The sequence below is a fragment of the Rattus rattus genome, chromosome 2, assembly GCF_011064425.1.
Source record: "Rattus rattus isolate New Zealand chromosome 2, Rrattus_CSIRO_v1, whole genome shotgun sequence".
Lineage (NCBI taxonomy): Eukaryota > Metazoa > Chordata > Mammalia > Rodentia > Muridae > Rattus > Rattus rattus.
In genome coordinates this window covers 74,786,422-74,798,114 of record NC_046155.1, presented here as the reverse complement: position 1 = coordinate 74,798,114, position 11,693 = coordinate 74,786,422, and positions in this window count along the sequence as shown.

The following is an 11,693-nucleotide window of genomic DNA, read 5'->3' as shown; positions in this document are numbered from 1 at the left end:
GACGGGCGTGCTCTAGCAGATGTCGGGTCCTCACAACTGCCTGTAAGTCCAGTTCCAGGGGATCTGATGCCCTTTACTGCCTCCATGAGCATCTGCACACATGTAGGGCATATGCGCTCACGCACGCACGCATGTTAGTAAAGAAAAAGAGCCCCAGCTCAGGAGAGAAAATCTGCTCACCCTCAGGGCTCAGCTTTCATTGTTAGCATCTTGCCATCGGAGTTCTGGGGTGGCAGAGTCTCTTGGCACCAGGCGAGGCCCCCAAGCTCTCTCCCTAGTGCAAAGTGGCCTAGTTCAGCCTCAGCTCGGGTTAAGCCTTTCTCCCTTTTTCATGTGTACAAACCAACACACAGACACACAGGCATATAAGTAATGAAATAAAATAAGTCTCTAAAAATACAGATGCGAATCTGGGTGGTGGCGGTGCATGTCTTTAATCTCAGCAGGGGCAGGCAGATCTCTGAAGCCAGCCTGGTGCAGAGCGAGTTCCAGAACAACCAGGTCTACACAGAGAAAAACCTGTCTTTTTAAAAAAAAAAAAAAATGGATGGACTTTACTCTTTTTCCTTTATTTCAAACTTTTTATTTTTATTTTAAAAAGATTTTTATTTTCTGTGTGTGAATCTCTTGCCTGAATGTATACCATGTGCCTGGTGCCCACAGAGACCAGACAAGGTCACTAGATTTCCTGGAACAGGAGTACTGAGGGCTGCGAGCTGCTGTGTAGGTGCTGGGAATTGAACCCAGGTTCCCAGAAGGAGCAGGCAGTGCTTTTTTTTTTTTTTCTTTTTTTTCAGAGCTGGGGACCAAACCCAGGGCCTTGCGCTTCCTAGGCAAGCGCTCTACCACTGAGCTAAATCCCCAACCCCAGGCAGTGCTCTTAACCCTTAAGCCATCTCTCCACCCACCTTGCTCCTGTACCCCCTTTTTGAGGTAGCCTGGGACTCACGACTCTCCTATGTACTGGGTTGGGGTGACAGGTGTGCCCGAGACCACCTTCTCCACCTTATTTTAATTGTTAATTTTGATGGTTTTCTCTTGATGAGTCCCTCCATAGGAATTGAAAACACAGTAAACAAATACAGCAACACTGTATCCTCAGTGTGCCCTGGTCCAGCAGCTGTGCCCTCTGGAATTCTAGGTCAAAGCTAAGTGTAAGCCAGGCATTTCTTAGGCTTTGTAATTAGGGGGTATGAGCTCAGCTTCATCAGGACTGGATCAGATGGAGGATACCAAGACCAAGCTTGAGGGCACTCTAATTTGGATCTTAAATATGTGGAAAAGATCAACTGTTACAGGCTTGGTCCTCAGGGTCACTCTGTTGGGAGGTGAAGAAATCTTTCAAGGCAGGGCCTACTGAGAGTTCGCTGGAGAGGTTAGTAACCTGGCCTGTTCGGTCTCCCTAGACTGTATGGCTCCCACCCCGTGAGTGATTTTGCTCTGTGTGCATTCCTAGCAGGATGTACGTATGGCTGCCTAAATGCAGGCAAAAGCAGCTACTACTTTTTCTCAGTGGAAACATTTCCTCCGGGAAACTCAAGGTTCCCATCTAGAACACCCCCCCTTCCCCCATCCCCCCATTCCCTACCCCTGTCTCCCCATCCCTTGACTCCCTACCTCCCACCCCTGCAAGATTGTATAATGAATAATGAGAAATGTCGGGAAGAGGAGAAGGTGTGGCTCTCCTCATGCCACAGTGGGTCTTTCATTGACCACAGCTGATTTTGATTCATCCATGAGTATAAGCTCATTGGTTCACTAGGCTGGATTTGGGTGGGCACGTTGTTTCTTTGATCTGTGTTGTGTATACTATCTGGAGTGAATAGGTATTTGTTCACGTGTCCTCGGGAGAAGCTCGGGATTCGGACCAACCAATGAATGGATTGAAACCGACAGACCGGAGGAGGTCAGGTATGCGCCTGTGTCTGCAGGCCCAGCTAGCCAAGCTGTCTTCAGGCTGGGTTGAGGGGATAGCATGGATGTGCCTTTGGGTTGAAGTCTAGTTTGAGCAGCAGAATGAAATTCCTTTTCAAAAGAGAAAAAACTGAACTGAAAGAATTTTTGTTTTCGGAGGACAGAGGAGCTCTGTTAGGGATTTCTCTGTTTCCACCGCAGGGAATGCAGACAAAAGCCAGAGACAATTCTCAAGAGTGGGAGAGAGGGGTTCCAGGGGGGGATTCCAGTTTGGTGGGGGGTTGTTTTGTTTAATTTCCTTTTTAGTTTTCCCTATTTTGTACGGGAGTTTTGCCCGTATTTATGTATTTGTACCACACGTTTGTCTACAGATGGTTGTGAGCTACCATGGTTACTGAGAACTAAACCTGATTTCTCTGCAAGAACAGAAAGCACTCTGACCTTCTGAGGTATCTCTCCAGCCCTTGCTTGTTTTTTAAGAGAAAGTCATGTTATGTAGCCTGGGCTGCTCTTTATAACCAATCCTCCTGCCTAATTTTCCAAATGTTGGAATGGCACGCACATACATGTAATATGTGGAGGTCAGAAGTCACTGTCAACTATTTTCCTAGAACACCTTATTCAACACACATGTACACACACACACACACACACACACACACACACACACACCATACGCGTGAAGGTCAGAGGATAGCTTGCAGGAGGCGGTTATCTCGTTCTATCATGTAAGTCCTTAGAATTGGCCTCGGGTTATCGGGGTTGGCAACAGTGCCTTTATCCACGGTTCCTTCTCATTGGCAGTCTCTACTTACTTAGGTTTTTTTAAGTTTTATTTTATGTATACTCGTGTTCGACCGGCACATATGTCTATGTACTCCCTGTGTGCAGTGCCCAAGGAAATCAGAAGAGGGTGTCAGATTCCCCTAGGACTCCAGTTAGGGATGCAGTGATCCACTGTGTGGGTGCTATAAATAGAACACGGGTCTTCTAGAAAAGCACCCTGTGCTCTCAATCACTGGGCCACCATCATGCTAGTCTAACCTTTGGTATTTGAGCATGTTGAGCTCACAATCTTCCTGCCATCTTACCCACTGAGCCATCTCTCCAGCCTGACATTAGATGTGTTGGCTCCCCTCTTGAAACCTCTTCCCTCAGCTTCTGTAACCCTATGATGCCTGCCTTCCCCCTCCTGTCTTTTTCTTGGGGGTCAGTCTTGAATAGCCCTTCTCCATCTCCACTCACTCTTTCTGGGCAATTTTACTCATAGCTTCAACTTCTTTTTGCCTGAAAGATCCCAGAGTTCCTACCTCCAGCTGCAGCAGATGTGGTCCCCATAAATCTATTCTCTTATTATTCTCCAAGAAAAACAGTCTGGCTTGTAACAGGCTTCATGGCCACCCAAAAGAAGGCCCCACTTCCCAGAATCCCTTGCAGCTAAGAATGGCTATGTATCTGTGCTAAATCCAGACACGGGATGAAACATCACTGCTGAGGGCAATATCTTAGGGACAGCTGATCAGTTAGAGAGAAGGAACTGGAGGGTCTATGAAACACCACACAAGCCCTGAATTGCCTACCTAGTGCTATTGCATGTTAAAGCAGCATTTTTATCTTATATAAATCACTGACACTGTGGGTTTTTGTAACCTGAAGTCAAACCTATGCCTTAACTAAATGCTTCATGTTCCCACAGTCATTCTTTCCATAAGGGATCATAGCCTCAGGTCTCTCCAACTCAAGGGTCCCTAGATACCGCCAGCCACTCCCTCACAATTATCTTGGGTGCATCACTATTCATACACACACTCGGGGAAGCTTTCTTCATGCCCCACCCCCAACCACCCCAAACGACCCATATTCTCCCCACTTCTGTCCCTACCTGCCTCCTAGGTTAGGCTGTATGTCAACCATGCTTTCTGAGGTCATTCACAATTCACCGGACAGTACCTAGTTACCTTCCTGTCTCTGTTTTTCACATTGTATCTTTTGTTAATCTGATTGCTGTGTCAAATACCAGACAAAAACTACTTAAAGGACAGAGGGTTTATTTTGCTCCCAGTTAGAGGGTATGGTCCCTCATGGAAAGGAACATGAAGCAGCTGCTTACGTTCAGCCCACAGTTAGTATGGCAGTTTGAGTGAGAGCCCCCATAGGCTCATATATCTGAATCTTTGGTTCTCAGTAGGTGGACTGTTTAGGAAGGATTAGGAGGTGTGGCCATTTTGGAGGAGGTATGTCATTGGGGCCGGGTGATAAGATTTCAGAAGCCCGAGCCATTCCCAGTTAGCTCTTTCTGCCTTGTGCCCGTGGATCAGAAATGAGCTCTCAGCCTCTGCTCCTACCTCCCTACCTCCATGCTCCCTGCCACAATGGTCATAGACCTCTGAAACTATAAGCAAGCCCCCAACTAAATGTCTTCATTTCTGAGTTGCCTTGGTCATGGTGTCTCCCCACAGCAATAGAACCGTGACTGAGACAGTCAGAAAGCAGAGATCAATGGAAGTTGGTTCTCAATTCACCTATTCCTTTCTGTTCAGCCCAGGTGCTATCCACAGCTAGGTTGAGTCTTCCTACCTCACTTAACCCAATTAGAAGCTCCATGATAGACATGCCCAGATATGCGTCTTCATTACCCAGCTTCTAGGTGAATGTTAGGTGAACTCAGGCCCCCATGTGCGTACAGGAAGAACTGTACCCGTTCTTGACCAGTTTACACAACTTCCTGAGTGGCATGTAACTTGCTCAGATGCCAAGATAAGGCAGGTTCTGGAAATTATAATGACTATGAAGTTTTTAATAGTAAAATTGATATTGGGGAGTGAATTTAAGAAATACTTTTCAACACGTTTTTAACAAAATGGTTTTAAATAATAGGAAATAGCTGGGCATGGTGACCCACACCTTTAATCCCAGCAGCAGGGGCGGAGAGATTTCTGTGCAATCAAGGCCAGCCTTGTCTGTTTGTAGATCTGCATAGTGAGCTCCAGGTCAGCCAGAGTTACAGAGACCCTGTCTCAAAAACAAACAATCAAACAAACAAACAAAACAAAACAAACAATCAAAAACCCAGTAAGATTCATTCAATATGTATCATTTGACAGAATTTCCAAACTGTAAAATCAGAGGAAATGAAAACGGGACAAAAACCAAAGAGGAGTCTGTTGAGTGTAGAAAAGGGTTGGTTTCCCTGCTCTCCCTGCCAGAGTTTCCTTATATAGCACTGTCTGTCCTGGAACTCACTCTGTAGACCAGGCTGGCCTCAAAGTCAGAGATCCTGATTGCTGGGCCACCACTGTCAGCTTGGAGAAAAGCTTTTGAGGCAGGAAAGACAGTGTGTGGTCTGTGGCGTTCACCTCGAGAGGACACTGGAATCATCTGCAATTTCACTCCTGGATCCTGGGACCACAGCTTCGGGGCAGAATGGAACCCATCATTAGCTGGGTTTCTATAGCCATCACAGTGAAGCCACAAAAATTCCGGAAGCAACTGACCACCGGCAACAAGAAGAGCAAGATTCCAGAGAGAAAGGGAACAGGTTTGTGAAGAGCTGCCCAGAGGACTTTCTGAGCTGGAGAGATAGAGCTGAGGGAGAAATGACAGCGGCAGAGGCTTCGAGATGGTTCACCAGAGGAGAGAGCTGAGCAGTGTGGAGCCCCAATCTTGATAGGATTTCTCTCAGCTGCTTAGCAAGGAATCACGGAACGTGTGTGTGTGTGTGTGTGTGTGTGTGTGTGTGTGTGTGTGTGTGTGTGTGTGTGTGTGTGTGTGTGCGTGAGAGCTACTCAAGGCCAGAGAAAGAACCACCTGCAGGATTAACCAAACCAGTGCCAGGACTGACACCAAGCCAGGGCAGCTCCTGCCAGATTAGACACACTCAGAATTCATGAGCCTGGGTAAACTATTCGAGAAGGCCTTGCCTCAGTGGCAGGCATGACTAACCCGAGACGGGACACTCCTTATCATAAAGATGTTCATATCATAAGGTTTATGTATAGGTCTGGTGTTTATCTGACAAGCAATATAAGATTAGCAAGCAGAAGGAGGCAGAGTGAAGAGACAGTATACAGTTGGGAGAAAATATTTGCAAGCAGCATTTGATAAGGGGTCAATATTTACAAAGCATAAGGCACCTAGGCAGAGGCTGAAGCCACACTCTTGTTTAGATAGAGTCCCATTCTGACACAACTTGACTCACAGAAGCAGAAGGGAAAAGGGAGGATTCCTGGACTGGGGGTTAGGGAGAGACGGGAGCTATGGCTAAAGAGTAGAAAATTGGAGTCAGACAGAAGAAATCAGTAACGATTTAAAGCAATTCATGCATAGCTTAATTCAATCATTGGCACTGTGTACAATTAGCCACAGAGACGATGTCTGTCTTCCTACAGAGGTCTCCAGTGAGGCTGCTGAAAGCAACAAGCTAATCCAGTGGCAGTGGCGTGGTGATAGAGCTCCCCGTTAGTCCTCGAATCCCAGAAGCAGAGCCAGGCAGATCACTGTGAGTTTGAGGCGAGCTTGCTCTACACAGTGGGTTTCGGGTCAGCCAGGGCTATACAGTGAGACTTTGTCTGGAAACAAAACAGGACAAACAAACAAACAAACAAAACCAAGAGACCGGTAAAATCATTTAGCTGCTAAGGACACTTGCCGCCGAGCCTGATAATCTGAGTTCAACCCTTGGAATCTATATGGTGGAAAGTTGTAATTCTTTTTCGAAATGACAACATTTGAATCATTATAACTTGGAAAATCACAAAACCCTAGCTAATCACTGTAAAGACATCAAAGCGAACCTCTCTCTGGGTCTCATGACTTAAGGGTATAGTGTCCTTTCTTAAACCTCTCAGTCTCAGTGTCTCGTAGTCGCTGTCTTTCTGCTCTCTCCCGCTTCCTCTCAAAGCTCATATCTAAACACCAAAGGCATAATAGTCCTTATAATAGTCCTATGGTCCAGACCTTTTTTTTTTTTTTTGAGACAGGATCTTACTATGTAGCTCTGGCTTGCCTCAAACTAACAGAGATCCCCCTGCCTCTGCCTCCTGAGTGCTGGGACTAAGGGTATGCACCATCATATCCACCCTTATTCCTTATCTTAATAATTTGATAACATAACTTCATTCTGACTTTTCATGAAATCCATTTCTATGTTATAGTCAAAATCCAGCTTGAGGGGCTGGAGCAATAGCTCTGAGGTTAGGAGCACTGGGTGCCCTTCCAGAAGTCCTGGGTTCAGGTCTCAGCACCCACATGCTTCCTTCCTCACTACTGCCTGTAACTCCAGCCCCAGGGGATCTGATGTCTCCTGGCCCCCGAAGGCACCAGGCACGCACGTGGTTTATAAACAGACCCAGAAGCAAAACCCTGAGTTTTTTATGTTTGCTTTGTTTTTCGTTATTTTATGCTTACGGGTGTTTTATCTGCACATCTGCGTGTGCATCATGTGAGCGCACGTCCCTCAGGATGTTCTCTGCCACTGAGCTTTGTCCCCCGCCCTTGTTTTCTTGGGGCTGGCTCTCTCTCTACTCCAGGCCGGCCTGGATCCTTTGGCCTCAGCCTCTCAATACTCTACCATGCGGGCCTGCGGCCATTGTAGGACTCCTGAATCTTTTAGCTGAAGCACTGCAAGAGGCTGCGTTATGATGGTTTTCCACCGGCTGGTTCCTGCAAAGGCCCTGCTAGTTTCCACTGACTGGAACATGTTAAAGACAGCCCTCACCATCAGGAGAAACCTGGTGTGCACGGAGGTAGCTGCAAATTTACCGATGGTCCAGTGCTCGGATTTTCTAGAGTTCAGAATTTGGCCTCACAGAGCTGAGCTACTCAAGGCCTCAGAGAGCAGAGCTGTCAAAATGATCTATCACCCAGGACACCGCAGGACAAGGCTAGGAGACGCTGAAGCATTTGCAGGGTTTTACCTCCTTCCAGAGCTGGTGATAAATAATAATGCATGTCTGCGTCATCAATACGACGGGGAGATCTTTTTTTAAATGCAAAATTGTTTCCAGAAACATTTTGGCTTGCTAAGAGTCTTGATGGTTTTAAATGCCTCTACCCTCCCTTGGCCTTGGCACATGACTCGTGCGTGGAAGCAATCTCTCTCAACTTAAGTTTGAGCTCTTGCTGTCCTTGAAAAAAGACCTCCTGGCTCTGGCCTAATGTAGCTTCAGTTGGTGACTGGATTGAACAGTAGGACCGGAGTTGAATAGATGGCAGGGTAGGTGGGTGAGTAGGGGGGCAAACGTGTGATGTATAGATGAGCGTGTTGATGTGCCTGTGTGTGAATGAGTGTGTGCAGACATATAGATGGACCTGTGTGTGAATGGGTGTGTACAGATGCATAGATAGGCCTGTGTGTGAATGGGTGTGTACAGACACATAGATGGGCCTGTGTGTGAATGGGTGTGTACAGACACATAGATGGGCCTGTGTGTGTATGAGTGTATGCAGATGCATAGATGGACCTGTGTGTGAATGAGTGTGTGCAGACGCATAGATAGGCCGTGTGTGAACGAGTTGCCACTGAGCCTGAGCTTTGCACATCACTAGGCTACCTTGGAGAGCTGGATGAATCTCTGATGATAAGACTGGGCTAGCCAGTAAGTAGAAGAATCCCCCTAGCTTTCTACTCCCTCCTGACCAAAGTCTCTTTGTTTCGTTCTTAGTTTTTTGATACAAGGTCTATGCAGCCCCTTTTGGCCTCCAAAATGTGATTCTCCGGCCTCGGTATCTCGGGTGCTGGGATTATAGGCTTGAGATACTAGGCCTAGTCCCGGCTTTCTTCTCTGGAAGAGGGTCTCAGTCTAGTTCAGGCTAAACTAGAACTGACTACATAGACCTAACTGGCCTCGAACCGGCAATCCTCGACTCTGTCTGGTGGATGCTGGGAACGCGAGCAAACTCCACCACCTCAGCCCTGTCTTCTGGAACAGACGCTGTACTTTGTTTCTAGTCAACTGGCCTATTGTCTTTTTGAATCCCCCGGAGGGCAGAGATCAAGCCATGTGGTTGCATTGCCCTCTGGTGGTCATAAGGCCATTTCTGTGAATTTTCCTGACCGGCTTTTCCATTGTTCTTCCTGACTGCACCCCAACCCCAGGCTCAGACCTCCATAAGGACAAACCTCTCAGTCTGTCTGCTCATCGCTCTATAAGCAGCACCCGGAATAGTGCCTAGCACCCACAGGAGGAGTGAAGAACGCTTCCGAATGTCGCCCTACCACTGCATTGATACGTAACCTCCAGCGATGCAATTAGCTCCCTGAGTCAGTTTCTTTGTGGGTAACACGGAGATGCTGACACCGCACCCCTCCCCCCATCATTAACTGAGGGATGGGAGCTACAGGTTTGGGGGCCAAAGAACTCATTCCCTGCTTCTTCCCTTCTCAATCTCTGGGTGCGCTGATGATGTCACAGGGGATGGCAGTGGTCACCTTCACTCGGCGAGTCAATTCGGCCATTTGTAAATGGGTTTCACACTGGGCATGGGTCAGCCTTGAGAAAGGTCTAGCCCTAGACCCAAGCTGAACAGGAAACCAACCACCAAGTGGAACGAACGGGAGACTCCTCTCTGCCAGCTCCTCTCCAGCCCCCTGAGCCACACCTAGCCTCTCTTTGCCCCCTGACCCCTGAGCCTTCCAAAAGATTCTAGTCTGTACCCCAGCAGTTCTCAACCTGTGGGTTTTCACCCCTTTGGGGTTTGAACGACCCACAAGGACCCCTTTCACAGGGGTCCCACCTCAGATATCCTGTATAGATCCATAACAGTAGTAAATACAGTTAGGAAGTAGTAACGAAAATTGTTTTATGGCTGGGGGTCACCACGACACGGGAACTGCATTAAGGAGCACAGCAGTTGGAAGGTTGAGGACCACTACTCTAGCCACACTGGTGCCTGCTCCACCAGCAAGACCCACGTTCCAGTCTTCCCAGGCAGCTTCTTCCAACTCCCTGCAGCGAGCCAGCTCCTCTTCAGATTCCCATCCCCTCTCCCCTCCACCCTTCTCCATCCTTCTTCGGGGGACTGAATCGGACGTGGCTTATTTTCTAGCTTGAATCCGATTGTTCCTGGGACAGAGTCCAAATCTTCTGACCTACCATTTTGTGGTCTGGAGCCAGCCCATCCCCTGGTCATCTTGTTTTCCAGGGCCCTGCTTCAACCATTTCAGCGCACAATGTAAGTCATTACCTTCCGCTGGGCCTTCTGCCCATGCAGTTGCCTCTGCCTGGAAACCGGTGCCTCCCTCTGCTGCAAACAGAGTGTGAGCTGCTTTGGCTCGCCTAGAATCTATTTGCTTTCCTCCAGTAATTCCCCTCCTGGTTCACAGATTTCAGAGACACCTGGAAGGGCCTATCCACTTCTGAGTTCAAAACTGAGCTTAAAACTCAGCCGGACAGAGTTCCTTAAAGAATAATTGCAACACTATCCAGGCAGTGGCTTATGCTGGAATCCCAGCACTCATGAACGTTCAGGGATTAGTAGCTCAGGGACAGCCTTGGCTACACAGTGAGTTCCAGGCCAGCCTGGACTGCGTGAGCTAATGAGACCTTGCACAGCAATTCTGCGGAAGGGATGTGCACAGGGTGCTGTGTGATCCTGGGCACAGTCCACTCCGCTCTGTCTGCTCCGGCCTCACTCACTAACTTTAGAGTCTGGAGCTAGAGTTTGGGTCTCCTAACACTCATTCCTCACTACTGCCCCTCCCGGGCTCCGATACCACCCACAATTCTACAATTCCAGGTTTAGGACTCTCTGGTTACCAGAGCTCCCCTGCCTCCCCTAACCCCTACTCAGGGTTCACATTTCCTGTACGGGTTCTCAGCAGTGCCCGGGTCTGCAGGGACTCAGTTCTGCCTCTTTAGAAGTGAGGAGTTAGGGCTCATAAAGACCAAAGGTCCCTGGAGTTGGGCTATTTTGCTAAGAGCATCCATGCTGCCCTGGGAGGAAGGACAGGACCAGGAGGGGTGAGAGACGGTGAGTGCTAGCCCTTGTGCACCTACAGGCTGTATCTGTGAGAACGGCCGCCTTGGTTCAGAACATGGGCCAGCTCTGTCCAGTTCTCTGCTAAGTAAATCTCACAACTGCTGCACGACTGCCAAGGGCAGGGCCATGAACCATTCAGGCCTCCGTCTGTTGGGCTCCAGACTGTGAAATGTGCTTAGCACTCCCCTGAGTGACACCAGGTAGGAAATAGGGTCACTGTGGCCAAGAGCTGAATTGTCCTTGTAGCTAAGCAGGGGGAAGTGGGCTCTGAGGCAGAGGAAGCTCCCGAGGAAGCTCCTGGGAGGAGTCACCTCATGGACCACCAGCGCCTAGGACCTCTCATGGAGATGCTCCTCCTGGATCTGCCCGAGGATCTAGGCTTAGGTGAGCTCAGGGTAGCTCCTCAGACATCAGTCAGGGAGAATGTCCGAGCGAGATGGCAAACCTGATGCCACACACCTTCAAATCTGAGATCCCTCCTGGTATAAAGAAGTACCATGTACTTCCTACCAGTGTCTTGTTACCGCGCACGGCTTCTAATTCACATGTGCGGAAAGAGTTGTTCTAAGCCAGGTGCAGAGGGCATAGTGCAAGCAGCTGAGTCAGGAGCACATCTGAGGCCAGAAGTTCACGGCCAGCCTGGGCTACATGGTGAGGCAGGGCAGGGATGGGGAGGCAGGAAAGGAGGAAGGGAAGAAACAGAAGAGAGCACGTCAGACTGTGCTGGCAGCTTATTTCTTGTCACCTGTCCCTAGCTGCACATACAGGCCATGTGATGTCAGCTGCCGGCTGCCAGAGTT